Consider the following 22,922-nt stretch of genomic DNA (forward strand, 5'->3'; position numbering starts at 1 on the left):
ATCTGGGCTCTTAGGGTGAGAGTCCAGGGAGAAGGCGGGGATGAGAGGCAACCCAGGACCAGAGGGTGGTTTCCGAGCGGGTCACAGGGCGATGAGTCAAGGAGCAGAGATGCGATGAGTCAAAGCCACAGCTTGAAACTCTAGCCAGGCATCAGCTGCTGTGGTGCTGCTGGAGCCCGGCCCAAGGGGAGCAGGGGTCGGGGGTCAGGGGTCAGGGGTGCAGAGGGGTCAGGGGTGAGGGGGTGAGGGGGCAGGGGGCAGAGGGGCAGGGGGTGGGGCTGCGTCTGTCTGTGAGGTGTGAGTCAGTGTCCTGTACGGAACCCAGTGCCCAGGGCACCAGCAGGCCTGGCTTCTTCCCTGAGTCCTGGCCAGCAGGTGTGGGCAGGTGAATGAAGCTATGGGGACACTGCTGGCCTCTTCCTCTGGGCGGGAGAAGCACAGAGGAGTCTGTTCAGGCCAGGAGAGAGCTGCTTCAGCATTCTGGTTAGTTCCATTTTTTTCCAGCACCCCGTGAGTCACACGGTCAGCACGGCATGGACCGCCTCTGACATCCTGCTCTGAGCCTCCCAGACCACCCCCCTAACAGCCTGGTGACATCTCCCGGCCCCTCTGAACAGGGCCTGCTCCAGGCCGCTGCCCCGCAGACAGGTCTCACCGTGGCCCTCGTGGGTGCTGTCCAGAGTGGTCTGTATTTTCTCAGTAGAGCCAGGGAAGGGGCCCTGGACAGGCTGTGGGGACCCCAAGTTCTCTGTAGAAAGTGACTTGGCCAAGCCCTCAGGGGACCCGAGAAGGCCCCAGCTTCTGCCTCAGAGACGGGGCGCTGTTCTCCTTGACACCTCCTGGAACAGGCAGTTTCTCCTCTCCTGGTGTCCTCTTCTCTCTCCTTGTCTCAGCTCACGCCTTCCAGCTGCAGGGGTGTGACAGAGACCTGGACACAGGCCAGGGCTGGGCTGGCGTTCCCTCGGGAACACTTCCGGTGAAAGGGAGCTGTGAGTGTGCGTGCGTGTGTGTGTGCATGTGCGCACATGTATGTCACTTATAAGCATGCCTAAGCCAGCAGTGGCACACAACACACACACGTGCTCATTCTGAGGGTGGGCCCAGTCCCCCTCACGATGCCCAGCGTTTCCCACCGCCTTGACTGTGTCCGCCAGCTTCAGACAAGTGCAGTCAACCGTCAAGAAGAAGAGAGCGCTTGGGTCCCATAGCTGCTCCTGAGGGGACCAGGATGCAGACGGTTGGAGCAGAGGCTCCGCACGCATGTTCCAGGAGCGCCCGCGTGTGGCCAGCCTGGCTGCTCCCCACTCAGGAGTCACACGGCCGGACCAAGTTCTTGAGCAGCTCCAGTCACAGCGTCACGTCTGTATGGGGGGCAAGCACCCCCACGAAGCTCGTGTCCTGGCCCTGAGTCCCGGCTGTGGCGTGGCCAGCAGAGCCAGCAGCATCCCCCTCATTTCCTCCCACCGCGTCACCCTGTCAGCTCACCAGGACCATCCGACAACCCCATGGGGTCTACAGGTCACTTCCGGGAGGTGGTCAGAAGGGGAGGTGGTGCAGGTGAAGCACGGCAGGAGCGTGTGCTTGATGCACGGTGGCTGCTGTTACAAGATTTACTGTCTTAACAACAGTGTGTCAGGGTTCTGGGGCCCTGCCGCCCCATCCACAGGAAATGAGTGTGCAGGGGAGAGCTCCAGCCCTTAGACCGTCACCTGAACACTGAGCCCCCAGGACCGACCTGCACCCGCTTTCCTGTCCTGGCAATGTCCCTGGCTGGGCTCCCCGTCAATTCCCTGCTCACCCCCGCCCTCCCGTGCTGGAGCTCTCCACCTCCTCTCAGCTCCAAACCCAGGACCACAGCCCTTCCCCCTGCACTTGGTGGGGAAATACTGCCGCCGGGATCCTTCTGGCTCGTGTCTGCCCCTCTCTGGAGACGCACTGGGCGTGCCAGGGGCGGAGGCTGGGTGGGAGCTTGTTAATGCTGAGTGAAACGCAGTCGGATCACAACGCTCCTAGCACAACACTCCTGGGTGCCCCAGCTCCTGCTGCCTGCAGAGTGAGGACCACCCTCCTTCCGTGGCACAAGGGGGACCCCCAACTTCCCTCAGGTGTAACCTCCTCTGTCCTGACCCTCACCCATCTCCCTCTCACCTGGCGTCTGTTACCATGACTATCTCTGCTGAGCTGTGAGGCAGAGACCAACTGCTCAGTGGTGTGTCCTTGGATCCTGGGCCCACTCTGACCAGTGGGCATGTGTCAGGCTGACACTGAATGACTGGTGGGCATGGTGTCAGGCTGACACTGAACGACTGGCGGGTTGGTGGGGATGAGGGGGGAGAAAAGGAGGTTGGCTTTATTTTTCCCTAAGGACATACAAAGAAGGAGGGGAGGTGGCTTCTGGGCAGGAGCAGACAGCTGTGCTGACAGGGACTCTGAAAACAGAATAGGCTCCAGCTGTCCTCTCCTCCTCCCTCCTGGGGTAGCCGACCCCAACCCTTGTCTAGTGCACCCGTGGCTATTCAGGGGTTCCGTTCACTACGCTGCACTCATGTCCTCTGGAAGATGGTAATCTATTCAAGTCCCCTGCAGTGAAGCTATCTCGACCTTTGAAACAGATGAAAAGTACACTTTTTCCAAATGTGACTCAAAGGATGTGAGGTTCGTGCACAAGGCAGTTCTAAAAGTGGACGGGTAATTACTGGTTCTGCTTCCTGTAATGATTTTGTAAGATCACGCCACACTGCCTCACCCACAGAGAACTAGAAAATCTGTACATAACGCAACCAGGAGCCGCTTGACGGCACTGGGGAGTGAACAGCAGCAGACAGATTCCGGGGGAGTAGTTTGAAGTGAATTCCTGTGGCTTCCACTCTGGGGCCATGTGCAGTCAGAGCAGGGCATGGGAGGCAGTGGCTCTGGGAAAACCACAGTCTTCACAGCCCAAGAACAAGAAAAATGAAACTGGGGGACTGTGGTTGTTACCAAACCAAGTGGGCTTGTTACCGAACCAAGTGGGCCCGCCTCCTGGTGAGTTAAATAAGACTATACCAGTGGAAGTTGTCTCACAAAGTAAACTGTATTTGCAGCAAATAGGAGGCCGTGAGGAATCATTTCCAAAGTCATGGCGTCCCAGAACTAAGGGAAGCAGGAACTTTTATTTCAGTTGGGGAATAATATTCAAAAGGGAGAGGTGGGGGTATTCACTTGCACAGGCTCAGCTGGAGAACATGCTTCCACATAATGAGGCCTAAGCTCCTCCTGGAGAGATCTTTGCATTAAAAATAAAGCAAAGGTCATGGGCATAGCTCTTGTGGTGAGGCTTGGTCAGTTTCAGGATGGCTGGTGGTTACATCTCCCTTGAGTGCCTCATTTGGTCAGTTTCAGGATGGCTGGTGGTTACATCTCCCTTGAGTGCCTCATTTGGTCAGTTTCAGGATGGCTGGTGGTTACATCTCCCTTGAGTGCCTCATTTGGTCAGTTTCAGGATGGCTGGTGGTTACATCTCCTTAACCTACAAAAGGAAAAGAAACAGCTTGGAATAACAGTTAATTGCTTCCAAACCCACCTTTGAGTTTCTCCAGGCACCTCGTCCGGGACATGGTCACTGAAGAGGGAGGGGGATTGCAGGAGGGGAAGAAATGTGCAGGGGAAACTTCAGACTCTGCCCTCACCTTTCTGATGGACTGAACCACGCATGCGCAAGCCACTCGCTAACAACAGAAGATCTGAACTGAGGCTGGAGCTGCAGCCAGGAGCCAGTTTGCGGTTCAAGACCAGCTGAGATCACTACCTGCTGAACCAAGAGACACAGTCATTGGTGGAAAATAACAGAATCCAGAATTTCCACCACACCACATTCATAATGTCCAGGACACAGTGCAAAATCACCCAACATCCAAAAATCAAGTAAGTGGGACACATTATTAAGAGAAAAGAGGATCAACTGAGATAAATCCCAAGATGACCCAGGTGTTGGAACTGGCAGATAAGGATTTTTCTTCATGTGCCATAAAGCTCGGTTATTAGGTGCATAAACAGTCTGTATTATGTCTTCTTGATAACGGACCCTTTTGTATTTCACAACGACCTCCTTTATTCCCGGTCATATTCACTGTGCCTGAAATCTGCTTTATCTACTATTAGTATAGCTTCTCCAGCTTTCTTTCAACTAGTGTTAGCATGGCATGTTTTTCCAATCTCTTTATTTTTAATTTATTTGTGTTTTTATATTTAAAGTGGGTTTGGGGTAGGCAGCATGTAGTTGAGTTTGCTTTCCTATTCAATCTGACAAATTATGCCTTTTAAATGGGGTTTTTAGACCACTGTCATCTAATGTTACTGCTGATAATAGTTAGATTTGAATCTATCCTGCGATTTGTTTCTTAGTTGACCAATCTGTTTTTTGTTTGCTTTTTCCTCTTAGACTGCTTTTTTTTGGATAATTTAAGTATTTTTTATGATTCCATTTAATCGTCTTTTTTGGCTTATTCTGGATGAGTCTTTGCTGTGTGTGTGCGTGTGTGTGCATGCCTTAGGGTTTACAGTACACATCTTTAACTTTTCACAGTTTATCTCCAAATAATATCAGACCACTTCATGACGCCTGAACAACCTCACAACAGTACTCTCCCACCCCCACTGCAGCCTCCGTGTCCATGTTGTCACACGTTTTATTCGACATGTTACATACCCCACAGAAAGTGCTCTCTATCCCTTTCTTCACATAAGGTTTCCATATTGTGTCATTTTCCTTCAGCATCTCTCAGCGCTGATCCGCTGGTGACCGTGAATTATCTCAGCTCTTGTGTGTCTGAGAAAGTTGATATTTTATCTTATTTGTACCCTTTGCTGCCAGGCATAGAATCATAAATTAGCAGCTTTTTTTCTCAATACTCTGAAGACCTTGCTTCACTCTGCTCTGGCCTGAGATCCAGTAAGAGATCTGTCTTCATTCTAACCTTTGTTCCTCTGCACTCAGCAGGTCTTTTTCTCTCCTGTCTGATTTCATGATTATCTTGTTATCACCCTATTTAAGCAATTTAATTATGATGTGCCTTGTTCATACTTCTTAGACTTGGGGTTCATTAAGTATCTTGGAGATGTGGGTTTATAGTTTTTTTTTTTTTAATAAAATATGGAAAATTTTCAGTCATTATTTCCTCAAATTGTTTTTTCTGTTTTCTTCTCTTTCTCTTTCTGGGACTCTGATTACATATATTTGAGGCCATTTGAAGTTGTCCTGCAGTTAACTTTCTGTTCATTTTCTTTGGTCTATTTTCTCTCTGTATTTTATTTTGAATGGTTTCTATGGTATGTCTTCAAGTTCATTAATCTTTTGACAGATTTGCTCTTAATCTCATCTAGTAAGTTTTCATTACAGGTGTTTAATTACAGACATTTCATCTCTAAAAGTTTTTGGGTCTTTTTCCTATCTTCCATATTTCTACTTAACATCATCAGCCTTTTCTTTTTTTTACTGAAGTATTGACATACAATATTATGATAGTTTCAGGTGCACCACATAGTGATTTGACATTTATATACATTATAAAGTGATCACCATGATAAATCTAGTTCCATCTGTCACCATACAAAGTTATGACAATATTGTTGACTTTGTTCCCCATGATGTAATCCCATCCCCACGACTTATTCATTTTATGACTGGAAGTTTGTACCTCTTATCCCCTCACCTATTTCACCCACCCCCGACCCCCTACATTGTCAGTCTTGTCTCTAACTTCTTGAACATGTGGAATATGACGACAGTAATAACATCCCATCTTTGTCTATGAATTACGTCATCTGTGCTGTTTGTGGTCAGTATCAATTGAGTGATTTGTCTCCTCATTACACGATGTGTTTTTCTGCTTTTTTGCATACCAGGTAATTTCTGGTTGGCTGGTAGACATTGTGTATTCTTCCTTGTTGGAACCTGGATAGTTTGTACTCCTAAAAATATTCTTGAGCTGTTTCCTGGGGCAGAGTTGTGTTACTTTGAAACAATTGGAAACATTCAGGCTGATTCTAAGCTTTGTCAGGTGGGATCTGAGTCACATTTAGTCCAGGGCTGACTGTGTTCCACCACTGAGGCCACTCTGAATACTGGACACAATCTCCTGCGAGTTATGGGGCTTTCCTAAGCCATGTGTGGACTGGCTGAACCCAAACCATTCCTGTCTGTGTGAGCTCCAAGAATTATTTCCTCTAATTTTTTGGTGTTTGATTCTGTAGTGTTGGGTAGTTTCCTCACATGGGTGCACTGGTCATTACTCAGTGGAAGATGCAGTGGGCCCACGGAGAATCTGTGAAGTTCTCTCTTGCTGCAGTTCTCACTTCTTGGGTGGTCTTCCATATGTGCTCTAGTCACCTCAGCCTCCCAGGACACCCAGTGCCATCTCTTCAACTCAGGGAGAGCTCAGGGGTCCACCTGGGTTCTCCTTCCCTGTGATGGAGCCTGGAATTCTCTCTCCAGGCAGCAGGGCCATCACAGGGCCCACCTTGTCAGTTCCAGGTCTCTCAGGGGTCACTGAACTCTGCTGCCTGAGACCCACTGTGTGAAAACTACTGTTTCATATATGTTCCCCAAAATTTTCAGTTGTTGTGGGAAGAAGGGTAAATTAGTTCCCTGTTATTTCATCTTGGCTGAAAGCATAAGTATTAAACAAAGATTTTAAAGTGATTGTCATAACTATCCTCCGTGAAGGTAAACAAACATGCTTGTAGCAAATGAAAGAGTAGGAAATCTCAGCAGAAAAATTTAAAAAAGAAAATTTTAGAATTGAAAAATACAATATTAGAAATAACAAATTCTTTACATGGAATTTAAGTAGAGCAATAGAAATTAACATGGAAAATAGAAAGAAAAAAGGGTGGAAAAATAACAGAGCCTCAGTCACTCTTAGGTAAGATCAAACTTTAATATACATGTGGTCGGCTTCAAAGAAGGAATGGAGAGACAGAACGTGCAGACAAAAATACTTGAAGAAATAGTGGCTGGAATTATCCAAGTGATGGAAGATAGACATTTGCAAATATGATGCTCAACTAACACCAAGCAGAATGAAGACAGTCCCACATAGAGACACATCAGATCAAGCAGCTGGATACCAAGGCCGAAAAGCAAATGTTGGAAGCAACAGAGAAAAATGACAGTTCACACAGAGGGGAATAATGATTTGATTAATAGCTGACTTCTCATCAGAAACTATGGGGACCAGAAGAGAATGAGAAAAGAGATTTAAAGTGTTGAGAGAGAGAGAAAAAAAGACCTGTCAATGCAGAATCGTATATCCAGCAAAAATATCCTTCGAAAATCACTGTTGAAAGACAGCATTTCCAGATTTAGAGAAACTAAGAGAAATTATTACCAGCAAATCTCTACAATAGAAGATGCTAAAGGAAATTCTTTAGGAGAAGGGAAATTATACCAGAAAAGGAATCTCAGATCCTCAGAATGGAATAAGTAGCTTCAGAAATGGTAAATATCTAGGTAAATGTCAAAGGCTACTCATTTTTTCTGCTTTCTCCTTCTAACTTTTGTATAATACACACAACTTACAGTAAAAACTGTAATATTATGGGTAGGGTAGAAGGACGAATAGGTGAGCATAGAGGGATTTTAGGGCAGTGAAACTATTCTGTATGACACAGTAATGGTGGATACATGTCATCAGACATCTGTCCAAACCCACAGAATGCACAACAGCGAGAATGAACCCGGTGTAAACTGTGGACTTTGGGTGATGATGACATGTCAGTGCAGGTTCGTCATCTGTAACAATTACACCATCCGATGGGCAAAGTTGATAGTGGGGGGGCTGTGCATATGGGAGCAGGGCATATATGTACCAAACACTCAATTTTGTTGTGAAACAAAAACTGCTCTAAAAAAATAAAGTCTTTAAAAAATGATAATATTTTCTTCTGAGGTTCATAAGATATGTAGATGCAGTACATACAGTTACTACAGCATAAAGGATGGGCGGGGTGGCCCAATATGGCTGCACTATTTCCATATTTTACCTGAAGTACTAAAATGTTAATTGTAAGTGGAACAGGAAAAGTTAGAGATGGAGATTGTGAACCCTGGAGAAATGACTGAAAAAAAAATAGCCAATAGGACAAAAAATAAAACAGTGTAATCCACCACATCACCAGAGTAAAGAAGAAAATCATGTGACATGCAGAAAATGCATTTGAAGAAATTCTACATCCATTTATAAAAGTCCAGGAAAGTAGAAGTAGAGGGAACTTCTCTAACTTGATACAAGGCGTCCCTGAGAACCTGCAGTCATCACAGACAGTGAGACTAAAGGCTTCCCCTGTAAGTCAGGATCAAGGCAGAGACATCCGCTCTCATTGTCCCCAGTCAACACCACACTGGATTCTTAGTTGGTGTGAAATAGCAAGAAAATCAAATAAAAGGCATACAGATTGGAAAGGAAGGAGTAAAACTGTCTTTTTTCACAGATGACATGACTGTCTACATAAAAAATCCTTAAGAATATAACAAAAAAAAAAGGCTACTGGAATTCATAAATGAGTGTAACAAGGTCATAGGATACAAAGTCAACATACGAAAATCATTTGCATTTCTATACAGTGGCAATAAATGATTGGAAATTGACATGTTTTTTCTTTTGCTTGAGGAAGATGGTCCCTGAGCTCACACCTGTGCCAATCTTCTTCTACTTTGTATGGGATGCTGCCACAGCATGGCTTGATGAGCAGTGTGTAGATCCATGCCCAGGATCTGAACCCGAGAACCCAGGGCCGTGGAAGTGAAGTATGAGAACTTAACAACTGCGCCACCAGGCCGGCCCCCAGAAACTGACATTTTTAAAGTGCAACTTACAATAGCAACAAAAATCATAACATATTTAGGAATAAATCCTATAATATGCCTGTAGAATCTCTATGCTGAAAACTACAAAACACTGATGGAAGAAGTGAAAGAAAACTTCAATAAGCAGGGAAATGGTCTTAGTCTATTCGGGCTGCTGTAAAAAACCCACAGACTGGATAGCTTATAAACAACAGACATTTATTTCCCACAGTTCTCGAGGCTGAGAGTCCAAGATCAAGGCGCCAGCACGGTCACATTCTGCTGACAGCCCGCTTCCTGGTTCATAGCTGGTGCCTTCTTGCTGTGTCCTCACACGGTGGAGGGGACAAGGGCTCTCTCTGGAGCCTCTTTTGTTATAAAGGCACTAATCTTGTTCATGAGGGCTCGACCCACATGACACAAGCACCTCCCAGAGGCCCCACCTTCTAACACTCTCAACCTTGGGGGTTAGGATTTCAACATGTGAATTTTGGGAGGACATAAGCATTCAGACCCCAGCAGAAATATACAGTGTTCGTGGATTGGAAGACTCAGTATTTTAAATATTAATTTTCCTTAAGTTGATCTATACCAATTACAATTCCAGCATATTTTTGGTAGAAACTATGAAGTTGATTCTACAATTTATTTGAGTAGGCAAAGTAATTAGAATAGCCAAAACAATTTTGAAAAAGAAGAACACAGTTGGAGGCCTTAAACTACCTGCTTTCCAGGCATATTATAACATTACGATAATCAATAGTGTGCTGGTGAACGAATAAACACACAGATCAGTGGAACAGAAGAGAGAATCCAGAAACAGAACCACACATGTATGAGCAATTGATATTTGACAAAGTTGCTAAAATAACTTAATGGAGAAAGAATGGTATTTTCAAAAAGAGGCACTGGAAAAATTGAATATTCATATGCAAAAATATCCACCATAATATATAACTCAAAACAAAACAAAACCCCAAAATCCTTGGACCCATGTCTCACACCACATACAAAAATTAACTCAAAGTGAATCATAGCAGTAAGTGTAAAATCTAAAACTATAAATCTTCTAGGAGAAAATATTCATGACCTTGGATTAGGCAAAGATTTCTCAGGTATGAAACCAAAAGCACACCCATAACAAATTTTGTTTAGTTAAACTTTATCAAAACTAAGAACTTCTTCTCTTCAAAAGACACTGTTGAGAGAAGGAAAACAAGTCAAAAACTGGGAGAAACCATTTCTGCAACACACATCTGTGAAGGCTTTTTATTCGCTGTATATGAAGAACTCTTCAATCTGAATAACAAAACAAACAACCTCGTAAAAAATTGGCAAAAGATTTGAAGAGGCACTTCAGCAAAAATGATACACAAATGGAATGAAAGTACAGGAAAAAATGCTCAACATCATCAGTCATCAGAGAAATTCAAATTAAAACCACAATGAGATACATGTGTGCACCTTTCAGAATGGCTTAAAAAATTAGCAACAATATCAAGTACTGGCAAGAATGCAGAGCAACCAGAATGCTCGTACACTCCTGCTGGGAAAGTAGAATGTTTCAGCCATATTGGAAAACATTTTGAGAGTTGCTTGTAAAGTTCAAGAAATGTTGACCATGTAATCTTTCTGATCCAGTAATCTTATTCTTGGATATATGTCAAAGAGAATCAAAATGTTACGTTCACACAAAAATCTGTATGTTGATGTTTATAGCAGACTTATTCACAATTTCCAAAAACTGGAAACAACCCAAACAGACAAACTGTAGATATAAATGTTCTTCAGCTAGTAAATAAGTGGCACATCCATCCAATGAAATATTATTCAGTAATGAAAAGGAATAAGCATTTTATATGTGAGACGAAATGGATGAATATCAAATACAATCTGCTAAGTAAAGAAGGTAAAGCTCAAAAAGTTGTTACATAGTGTGTGATCCCATCCCTGTGAGATTCAGGAAGAAGCAGAACTACTGATAGGGAGCAGATCAGTGTTGGCTAGTGGGGAGGAGGGGCTGCCACAAGGGGCAGACAGGGAATTTTGGGAGCAGCAGAGCTGTTTTCTGTCTTGATTTCTGTGGTGGTTTATGAATGTATGTGTTCATAACAAACAGTACTGTAAAATAAAAAAACTTGACTTTTATGGCATGTGAATCATGTCTCCACTACTTCCTTTGAAAAAACCAGTAGGAAAGTTTTAAAAAGACAAATAAAGGGGAAAAAACTGGAGGAAACGAATAGAAAAAAGAAATAAAGTTACAGACCCAAAACTATGTCAATAGCTATTTATTTTTAATTTTATATATTTTTAATAAAAATTATATATTTTAAAGTATCCAATGCTGATTTGATGTACATATACGTAGTGAAATAACTACTGCAGTCAAGCTAATTGACACCTCATCTCCTCACACAGTTACCATTTTTTTGTGATGAGAGCACCCAGCTACTCTTTTAGCGGATCTCAAGTATTCAGCACAGTAGTATTAACTGTGGTCATCGTGCTGTACGTTAGATCTCTGGACTTACTCAACCCGCGTCACTGCACCTTTGTACCCCTGACCACCATCTCCCCCCCTCAACCCCAGCCCCTGGTAACCGTTCTAATCTCTGCTTCTATGAGTTCCATGTGTTTTTTTGTTTTTTTAGATTCCACGTATAAGTGAGATTATACCATATTTGTCTTTCTCTGTCTGGCTTGTTTCGTTTAGCTTAATGTCCTCCAGGCTCGTCCCTGTTGTCACAAATGGCAGGATTTCCTTCTTTCTCATGATTGAATAATATTCTGTTGTGTATATGTACCACATCTTCTTTATCGATTCATCTGTCAACGGACACTTGGGTTGTTTCCATATCTCGACTACTGTGATTAATGCTGCAGTGAACATGGGGGTGCAGATATCTCTTTGAAATACTGATTGCATTTCCTTTGGATATATCCCAGGAGTGGGACTGTTGGATCACGTGGTAGTTCTACTGTTAATTTTTTCCCTTACGTTCTTTTATTTATCATATATGTGCAGATCTGTTTTATGTACAATGATTGGTTCTATCAATCATACCAAGGTGTTCTATTGATACTATTGCTAATTTTTTGAGGAACCTGCATACTAGTTTCCACAGTGGCCACACCAATTTACATTTCCACCAATGGTGCACAAGGGTTCCCTTTTCTCCACATCCTCAACAAGACATGTTATTTTTTGTTTTTTTGATGATGGCCATTCTAACAGGTGTGAGGTGATATCTGATTGTGGTTTTGATTTGCATTTCCCTGATGACTAGTGATGTTGAGCACCTTTTCATGTATCTGTTGGCCATTCATATGTCTTCTTTTGAGAAATGTTTATTCATATCCTTTGCTCATTTTTCAGCTGAGTTACTTGTTTCTCGCTATTGAGTTGTATGAGTTCTTTATATATTTTAGATATTAACCCCTCATCAGATTACAGTTTGCAAATATTTTCTCCCATTCTGTAAGTTGTCTTTTCACTCTGTTGATGATTTCCTTTGCTGTGCAGAAGCTTTTTAGTTTGAATGAATCCCATTAGTCTACTTTTACTTTTGTTGCCTCTGCTTTTGGGGTCATGTCCAAAAAAAGCATTGCCCAGACCAATCTCAAGTTTTTCTCCTATATTTTCTTCTAATAGTTTTATGGTCTCAGGTCTTAAATTTAAGTCTTTAATCCATTTTGAGTTAATTTTTACATATGGAGTGAGGTAAGGGTTCAGTTCTTCCATGTGTGGAAAACCAGTTTTCCCAACACTATTTGTTGAAGAGACTATCCTTTCCCCATTGTGTATTCTTGACAACTTTGTCAAAGATCAATTTACCATAAATGCATGGAGTTATTTCTGGGCTCTCTCTTCTATTCCATCGGTCTGTGTGTCTGTTTTAATGCCGGTGCCATGCTGTTTTGATTACTATGGCTTTGTAGTATACATATATATATTTTGGTGAGGAAGATTAGCCCTGAGCTAACATCTGTTCCCATATTCCTCTATTTTGGGTATGTGGGGCACCACCACAGCATGGCTTGATGAGCAGTGTGTAGGTCCGCGCCCAGGATCTGAACCTGTGAACCCTGGGCCTCCGAAGTGGAGCAGGCGAACTTAACCACTATGCTACCGGGCTGGCCCCCATAGCTTTGTAGTATATTTTGAAGTCAGGAAGTGTGATGCCTCTAACTTTGTTCTTTTTGTTCAAGGCTGTTGCTGAACAACCTGTGCTTGAAACTCCTATCCCACCATCTTGTTTGCTCATCATTTTACACATTAGTGGACCGAAGAGTTCAGTTAAAGGCTGAGATTCTCGGGAGGGATATAAAAATAAGACCCAAATGTATACTATCTACAAAAATTGCACTTTAAATATAAAGGCACAGACAGTTTGAAATAAAATAAAAATAAAAATCACAACAATTGGAAATGCAGTAGAGTTGCCTCTTTATGCCTCTTTATGCAGATAGAATCATACATGAGGAAAAATCCGAAGAAACCCACAAACAGTTAGTACAGGTGCTGGAACAACTGGACACCCACATGCAAAAGCGTGAAGCTGGACCCTCACCTCACACCATCCACAAAATGAGTTCAAAATGGATCCAAGGCCTACATATAAGAGCCAAAATTATAAAACTCATAGAAGAAAACATAGGAGTAAATCTTTGTGACTTGAATTTGGCGATGATTTCTTAAATATAACACCAAAAGCACAAGTAACAAAAGAAAAATTAGACAAATTGGACTTCAAAATGAAAAACTTTTGTGCATAAAAGGAGAATATTAAGAAGGAAAAAAGATAATCCACAATCCAAAATGGCAGAAAATATTTGCAAATCCCACATCTGATAAAAGTCTAGTGGCCACCAGGCCAGCCCCCTCTGCCTGGCAGGATGCCCTGAGTGATAGAGGTCTCAACCCCACAGCACCTGGACAATGGTCATCCTCCGCATTGCCAAGGAGTGAGTGATGGACTGTTCTGACTTATTCAGAAACAGTGACGGAGCCCAAATTCCTTTCACAATCACCCTAGAGGTCAACGGCTTCAGTCTGCTCCTAAAGAACACACGGTGTTTGCGAGTCTGAGAACCAAAAGAATTGTCTTCACTTTTCTGAAAAGTGTGTCTTATTATTTCACATTAGTGACCATTTTCAAACTGGCTCCCAGTGGTGCCCTCCCACTTTATTTCTCTGAAAGTGGCCGTGGCGACTTGGCTGTTCTCTGTTCCCAACCCCCACGGTGTGACAAGGCCGATGACATCCGATTCCTGGGATCCTGACCTAGGTGGAGATTAACTCAGCCTCAGCCTGTGATGGGAAGTGATGGTCCCAGCTCTTCCTCTTCTCCCTCCCCTGTTCTCATCCTCCTGCTCTGCACAGTCTCAGAGTTGCCTGACATCACCACTGACAAGCCCTGCAGAGCCCAGAGATTTCTCTTTGAAGAAAAGAAAAACTCTGGAGAAATCAGAGAGATAAATAAGGAATGTACCCAATTCCTGCCTTGTCCTTCTCCCAGACTAATCTTGCTGATGGCCAAGAGGATGAACAATGAGAGAGAGTGGTTTCTCTCATTAGAATTTTAAAATCCTCCAAGTAATGGATCATTTTGGAGCATCCTGTGTTTTCCTGCTTGTCCCAATAATATATTATTACTAAACTTGAATAATTTTAATGGGGGAAATTCTTTATCTCATAAAAATGCTGAGCAGGGGATCCATTTAAAAAAAATGTTATCAAGGTAACTCCAGGGGTTTACAAGGAACAAGGAGCCTACACCCCTGTGTTCCAGACATCAGCTGAGACCTTCTTGCCAGGAGCCAGGGTCCTTGGAGGGAGGGGTGCCCATGACCCTCCTCCAGCAGGGCAGGCCTTCTCAGGTGCATCCCCCAACATGGGCGCACACACCACAGGATCCTAGGTTAGCCAGTGGCAGGCAGCCGGCTAGGGATATGGGGACAAGCGAAAACTGCTCACTCAGACTGGGACACCCCTGGGCTAAACTCAGGAGCAAGGTGTGATCCAGGCCTGTAAACCCACAAACCTCACCATGAGTTCTTTCCATCTGGATACGGCAGTGGAAAGGAGAAGGTGCTGGGTGGGGAAAAGCATTACGCTGAAAAGAGCTCCTGCCTCTGCCACCTGCCTGGAGTTTGGTCTCCAACAAGCATGGGTTTTCTCACCTTTAGAGAAACGAGGGGTGGAAGCCATCGAGTTTCCTCAAGTGCTTGAGGGGCCTCATTTTCAGAGCTGCTCAGTTCCCTTCCCTGCCCGCAGTGCGTCCACGGGACCCCAGCCCACGGCCCCTCCCTTCCGATCTTTCCCTTTGGAAGCTTCAGATGTGCCCACTCAGGCACCTAGTGGTTTGGGGTCCTGAGCTGACGCAATTTTAATGAGTTTCCATCATTTTCAAAGGGAAAAATGGGAGGGAGGTGGCTTGTTACTGAGACAGATCGCAGCGCACCTGGAAGGACAGGACACTCATTTCCATTTACCTCGTCTGATGACCCTCCAGTTCCATCAATGGTTGAGTGAACGCGGCCTGTTCTTCCCAATCACGGTGCAAGTGTGTAATTTCTCCCAGTGGAATTTGATTTTAATGAGAGGCTAGCTCATAGGAGAGAGTCACTATCTAGATAGCATGCACGCGTCAGGTTAATTTTAAATCAGCTTTTAGGTCAATCTGTCTTAATTAATCCATTAACTGTTTTTGACTAGCAATTTCAATAATTGTTTTAGCATAATACTTGGCAGTGTAATTGCTTTTTGGAATCTGTTCATTGAGATGTCAGAGTCAGATCCGGGGCTCCCTCCCTGTGCCCGAGTTTGTTTGTGTGTGTGTGTGTGTGTGTGTGTGTGTGTGTACAAGCATGTGGGGGGTGCTTCCTCTGATTATTAATGAATGCATTTTCACGAGGCTTATTGATATCAGGGAGCCCTGCCTTTATTTTTAAAAAATTGTTAAATAAAATTTTAATGTTAGAATAGTTTTAGATTTACAGAAAATTGTGATGATAATACAGAGTTCCCATATACTTCACACACCAAATTTTCCCTGTGATTAGCACCTTACATTAGTATGGCCCCTTTGTCACCATTAAAAAACAGTAGAAAAGATCAATGAAACAAAGAGCTGGTTCTTTGAGATGATAAACAAAATTGACAAACCTTTAGCCAGACTTACTAAGGAAAAAGGAGACAAGGCTCAAATAAATAAAATTAGAAATGAAAGAGGAGAAATTACAATGGACACCACAGAAATACAAAGGATTATAAGAGAATACTATGAAAAACCATATGCCAACAAATTGGACATCTAGAAGAAATGGATAAATTCTTAGATTCATACAACCTTCCAAAACTGAATCAAGAAGAAATAGAGAATCTGAACAGACAAATCACATGTAAAGAGATTGAAACAGTAATCAAAAACCTCCCAAAAAATAAAAGTCCAGGACCAGATGGCTTCTCTGGAGAATTTTACCAAACATTCAAATAAGATTTAAAACCTATCCTTCTCAAACTATTCCAAAATAGAGGAAGATGGAACACTTCCTAACTCATTCTATGAGGCCAACATCACTCTGATACCAAAGCCAGGCAAGGACAATACAAAGAAGGAAAATTACAGGCCAATATCATTGAGGAACATAGATGCAAAAATCCTCAACAAAACATTGGCAAACCAAATCCAGCAATACCTTAAAAAGATCACACACCATGATCGAGTGAGATTTATATCAGGGACACAGGGATGGTTCAACATCCGCAAATCAATCAACGTGATACACCACATTAACAAAACGAGGAATAAAAACCATATGATCATCTCAATAGATGCAGAAAAGGCTTTTGACAATATCCAACATCCCTTTATGATAAAAAGTCTCAGCAAAATGGGTATAGAAGGAAAGTATCTCAATATAATAAAGGCCATATATGACAAACCCACAGCCAACATCATACTCAATGGGGAAAAACTGAAAGCCACCCTTCTGAGAACAGGGACAAGACAAGGGTGCCCACTCTCACCACTCTTATTCAACACAGTACTGGAGGTTCTGGCCAGAGAAATTAGGCAAGAAAAAGGAATAAAAGGAATTCAAATAGGCAATGAAGAAGTGAAACTCTCGCTGTTTGCAGATGACATGATTTTATATATAGAAAACCCTACTAAAGAATCCATCAGAAAACTATTAGAAATAATCAACAACGACAGCAAAGTTGCAAGGTACAAAATCAGCTTACAAAAATCAGTTGCATTTCTATACTCTAATAACGAACTGACAGAAAGAGAACTCAGGAATACAATCTCATTTACAATCGCAACAAAAAGAATAAAATTTGGCTTATTATGATTACAATCTTCTGAAATTTATGGAGGCTTGCCTTGTTTCCCAACATATGGTCTATTCTCGAGAATGTCCCATGAGCACTTGAGAAGACTGTGTATTCTGCTGTGTTTGGATGGAGTGCTGTCTATATATCTATTAAGTCCATCTGGTCTAGTTTTTCATTTAAGTCCACTATTTCCTATTGACTTTCTGTCTGGATGACCTATCCATCGATGTAAGTGGGGTGTTAAGGTCCCCTACTATTATTGTGTTGTTGTTAATATCCCTTTGAGGTTTGTTAATAGTTGCTGTACGTACTTTGGTGTTCCTCTGTTGGGTGAATATATATTTATAAGTGACATGCCTTCTTGGTGGAGTGACTCTTTTATCATTATATATTGCCCCTCTTTGTCTCTCATTACCTGTTTTATCTTGAAGTCTACTTTGTCTGAAGTATGGCAACAGCTGCTTTCTTTTATGTGCCATTAGCTTCGAGTATCATCTTCCATCCCTTCACTCGGAGCCTGTGTTTGTCTTTAGAGCTGAGATGTGTTTCCTGGAGGCAGCATATTGTGGGGTCTTGTTTTTTAATCCATCCCGCCACTCTGTCTCTTTTGATTGGAGAATTCAATCTATTTACATTTAGAGTTATTATTGATATATCAGGGCTTAATGCTACTAGTTTATCACCTATTTTCTGGTTCTTCTGCACTTCCTTTGTTTCTCGTCCTGTGTGTTTTGGACTACCAATTCAGTTTGGTAGTTCTCTATGATGGTTTTCTTAGTTTTCTCTTTATTTATCATACATGTCTGTGTTCTGATTATTTGCTTAGTAGTTACTATGAGGTTTGTATAAAAAATCACATAGATGAGATAGTCCGTTTTCTGATAGTCTCTTATTTCCTTAGACTAAGTCAATTCCATCCGTTTCCTCTTCCCCTTCTAAGTTATTATTGTCCCAACTTATTCCATCTTGTGTTATGGTTTGTGGTTAAAATGACAAGATTATAGGGGGCCGGCCCGGTGGCGCAGGCGGTTAAGTGCGCGCGCTCCGCTGCGGCGGCCCGGGGTTCGCTGGTTCGGATCCCGGGCGCGCACCGACGCACTGCTTGGTAAGCCATGCTGTGGCGGCGTCCCATGTAGGGTGGAGGAAGATAGGCACCGATGTTAGCCCAGGGCCGTCTTCCTCAGCAAAAAAGGAGGAGGATTGGCGGATGTTAGCTCAGGGCTGATCTCCTCACAAAAAAAAAAAAAAAAAAAAAAAAAAAAAAAAATGACAAGATTATATTTATTTTTGGTGTTTTCCTTCCCTTTATCTTTGCTGTTATAATTAAGTATTTGCTAACCTGTTCTGATAGAGAGCTTCAATTTTTCTGATTTTGTTTACCTATTTTTCTCCTTGCTCACGGATTTGTACCCCCCCCTTTTTTTTTTTTCCAGGTATGAGGGCCTTCTTGAGCATTTCTTGTAGTGGGGGTCTTGTGGCAATGAACTCTCTTAGCTTTTGTTTATCTGGGAAAGTTTTTATTTCTCCATCATATCTGAAGGATATTTTTGCTGGATATTCTTGGCTGAAAGTTTTTGTCTTTCAGAATTTTGAATATATCATTCCACTCTCTCCTAGCCTGTAGAGTTTCTGCTGTGAAATCCGCTGAGAGCCTGATAGGAGTTCCTTTGTACCTTACTCTCTTCTGCCTTGCTGCCCTTAATATTTTTTCTTTGTCATTGACTTTTGCCAGCTTTACTATTACATGCCTTGGAGAGGTTTGGAAAAACTTCAAACTTCCCCAGGTTTGGACTGTTCTCAGTTATTATTTCTTTGAACAAGCTCTCTGCTCCTTTTTCCCCTCTCTTTTCCTTCTAGAATAGCTATAATCCTTATGTTGCATTTCCTAAATGAGTCAGATATTTCTTGCAGAATTTCCTCTCTTTTTTTTAGGCTTACTTCTGTCTTCTCCTCCATCTGGAGCATTTCTGCACTCCTATCCTCTAGATTTCTAATTCTATCCTCCATACTCTCAGCTCTGTTCTTTAAAGATTACAGACTTTTCTTTATCTCCTCCATTGTGTTTTTCATCTCCAACATTTCTGACCGGCTTTCTTTATAGTTTCAATCTCTTTTGTGAAGAAGTTCCTCATTTCATTGAACTGTCTATCTGTATTTTCTTGTAACTCATAGAGCCTTTTTATGATAGCTATTTTGTGTTTTGTTTTTCTTTTGAGGAAGATTGGCCCTGAGCTAACATCCATTGCCATCTTCCTCTTTTTCTTTTTTATCGCCAAAGCCCCAGTACACAGTCATATATCCTAGTTGTCGGTCCTTCTAGTTCTTCTATGTGGCATGCAGCCTCATCACGTCCTGAGGAGCAGTGAGTAGGTCCGCACCCAGGATACCTACTGGCGAACCCTGGGCTGCCAAAACAGAACGTGTGAACTTAACCGCTACTCCACTGGGCCAGCCCCCATGATAGCTATTTTGAATGCTCTGTCATTTAGATTATAGGTTTCTGTGCCTTCAGGATTGACTTCTGGGTGCTTGTCACTTTCCTTCTGGTCTGGATATTTAATATATTTTTTCACACTGTTTGACGGTGTGGATTTGTGTCTCCGCATGATAGTATCTGGTTGCAGCTTCCACCTGCCACCATTGGGTGGGGGTCAAGAGCTGTATATTCTCAGCCCACAGTGATCCATGGATACTTTGGCCGACTGGCTGTGCTGGAGCACTGGACAGGGGGAGGGATGCTTTCTTTTGCCTGCCCAATCCCAGGGGCTTCTCGCTCTTCCTTTGCTATCTGCTCTCCTGGGGTGCTAGCTTGATGAAGATACCCCTCAACAGTTCAGTCACCTCTGTGTGGGGGTTTCCCATGGGCTGTGAGCGAACTTGGAGAGTCACAGTTTTCCCACAGAGGGTCGCCTCTCCCCCTCTCTCTGCAAGCCATGCGGTCCCGAGGTCACTGCCATTGGGGAGCAAGAGGAGCTCTCCCTACCTCCTTCCACTTCCTCCGGGGGTTGTCCAGCACCTCCACGTTCAGATGTATACCTGGGTGGGTCTCTCAGATGTCTTTTGTGTTGTGTGAGTGTCCTCTTTTGGTATATGAATGTCCTTTTTGTTGTATCTTAGTGGGGAGAGTCTAAGGGGAGAGCTCGCTCCATCATGATGCTGACGTCACCTCCCAAATATTTTATAATAATATATGGACTGTAACTTTACTCAAATTGTGAAAAAACCTTTAGAAACTGTCATCAAAAGTGTAATGCTGGATAGCTCACGTTGTGCAGCCCATTCTTCTCAAAGAACCAACACTGCTAATTCTAGCTCTTTCTCCTTTACAAGTATTTAAATCATAAAAGAGTACCTGGTATGTAGCATTTCTATTCTTGGCTCAATAAATTATTCAACATTCTTTTAGCAAGCAAAAATAAGCTAAATACCACAAAAACGTTCACCCTCAAAACACAGATTTGCAAAGATACTGGAGACGTCCAAAATTAACCAACAGGCTACCCCTGGGCCAATAATTTTTAAAAACTTCCTTACCATGCTAATACTGTGCTTTAATCTTGGTTGGCTGTTCCCATTTTTCCTTCTGAACAAAAAAACCTGAGACTGGTTTTACTGCTGCCCATATCTGCCATTTTCGACACAAGCAACAGTAATGGAGGAAGACCCAAATGTACTATCTTTCACATGCAGGCACTTGGTAAAGCTGCCAGGGGTGGCCAGTGTCCACCTGGAACAGGTACAATAGTAACCATGCCTTCTCCATCCAAATTCTAGTTTCATTCTTGCCTCCACAATAACCTTCAAAGCTGACCACATAAGCAACTCATCCACGCATCCGTGCAATCATTCATATATTCAGGGCTCTGAATATGAATATGAAAGCCACTCAGCTAGGGTCAACAGGGAAAACAATCAGGTAAGTACAATACCTGTCAGGGACCCTGACAGACTGGACACCCTAACCTAGCAGAAGGACTCAAGGAGGATTTCACAGTGGAAATTACTTTTCAGCTAAGACCTGAAGGATGGGTAAGAGTTAACCCAAAATTGGGGAAAGCAAGAGTAAAAAGACGAGGGGAGAACATTCAGGCAGGGGAACTAGCATGTTAGAAGGCTCAAAAGTAATAAATAAGAATAACGATGATATTGACAAAAATAGTGATGAATAATAAATTATTGACTCTCTGGGTCAGACGCTGCTTTAAGGTTCTATATGTATTAATTCATTAAGTTCTCATAAATATCCTTATCCCCATTTGACAGATGAAGAAATGGATGCACAGAAAGTTGAAGTAATCATCCCAAGGTCATAGGGCGAAGAGGTGGTGGGACTTGGACTGAACTGAGGCGCCTGAAGACAGAGCCTACCTGCTTACACTGTGCTACAAAAGATCTGGTCATGCTTCAGAAACTGGAATTTTGGTCCATGAAGAATTTTAGGGGGAGGCTGACAAGGGTGGTGATGATGAGAATTAAACAGGGGCAGATAATGGAGGGTCTGGGAAGCCCCTGTACCAGACACCTCTCATGTCCTCCTCACATCCTCCCGGCCCACCTTTTCTTCTACCAGCCACAGCTGCAGCAACCTGCTGTATGCAGTGAACCTGGCAGCACCTGCCTCAGGTGCATCAGGTGCTACCAGGGCTGCAGCACGGAAAGCCTGGATGTGAGGAGTCAACACCTCCTGGGACAGCCCTGACCAACAGGGGTCAGGAACCAGTAGGTAAACAGCCCCCTCTTCCTTGCCTTCAGTGGACACTTGTGGGGAGAAGAGGGGCAGACTACATGGCTCCTCTGAAAACCTGGAGGGATGGAACCCTAGGTTCCCACAGCAGTGATCAGCTCCTACTTCATTCTGCCCAGCCTTCCTCTTCAGTTTTATGTGACTACTTCCTACAAATTACCACCTACACGCAAACCCTCCTCTCACACTCTGCCTTCCGTGGGGAACCAGATTGAAACAGCCATGTTAGACAGTTTAGATTTTATCCTTCGGGCAGTCAAAGACAGCATATTTTTGGCAAATCATACCTTCTCTCTTCCAAGAAGCAACAAGAGGCTGAGCGAGGGGAACAAACTCAGCAAAATGATGGCTTGGTAAAGGTTCCCATTCTTCTCTCACCTCACCCCTCCCACCACCATTACACCAGGAAGCCACCCAAGAATAGGGTGCAGGAAAAGTCTATACCCTGTCTTCTGCTCCTTTAGCCAGAGGCTAGAAAAATGGCAGCTGCCCTGGACTCCTTCAGACTGGGGCCCACTTCTGAGGCCATGGCATCTACAACACTGCTACTTCTTCCACCATCTCACTGGCTCTTCTTGTCTCTTCTAGAGCTACTAGAGACATATGGCTACCTGACTGGTACCTTTGGAAGTACACTAAATCTTAAAACCAAAGAATAAGCTTGAAGATGAGGAAATAAATGGAATAGATAGATGATTTGGTTTTAAAATATTCTTGGCTTCTCTCTCTTCTGGATGAGATGTTTTCATTTCTCACTCATATTATGATGTAAATAAATCACAGATTAAATGCTATAATAGCCAGAAATTTTTTATATGAACAATATTGGAGGTAACACCATACATCTGGCTTAAGGATGAAGTTCAGTTTCTATAAAATAGAATTAAAAATATTAACATTTTGCTCTTAATATTAGATTAAGTAACATAAAAAGGATAACATATATTATCCACTGCTCATAGTAATTTTAACTGTCATTATCATATATCCAGGAATAAGTGAGACACCAT

General features: G+C 43.1%; 1 long non-coding RNA gene across 8 annotated transcripts in view; it reads right to left on the reverse strand.

The window, feature by feature from the left end:
* Nucleotides 1–3,053: 3,053 nt before the first annotated feature.
* LOC131402577 (uncharacterized) overlaps nt 3,054–22,922 on the reverse strand; it is a 28,297-nt gene continuing 8,428 nt past the window's right edge. For 7 of the 8 annotated variants that reach the window (XR_009218789.1, XR_009218791.1, XR_009218790.1 and 4 more), the window contains 2 exons: nt 3,669–3,787; nt 3,054–3,508 (listed from right to left, as the gene is read on the reverse strand). This is a non-coding gene — a long non-coding RNA (uncharacterized LOC131402577). Of the gene's footprint in view, nt 3,509–3,668; nt 3,791–22,922 lie in introns of all 8 variants that reach the window. The other variant, XR_009218785.1, reaches the window with a different exon arrangement.

Source organism: Diceros bicornis, unplaced genomic scaffold (genome assembly GCF_020826845.1).
Source record: "Diceros bicornis minor isolate mBicDic1 unplaced genomic scaffold, mDicBic1.mat.cur scaffold_160_ctg1, whole genome shotgun sequence".
Lineage (NCBI taxonomy): Eukaryota > Metazoa > Chordata > Mammalia > Perissodactyla > Rhinocerotidae > Diceros > Diceros bicornis.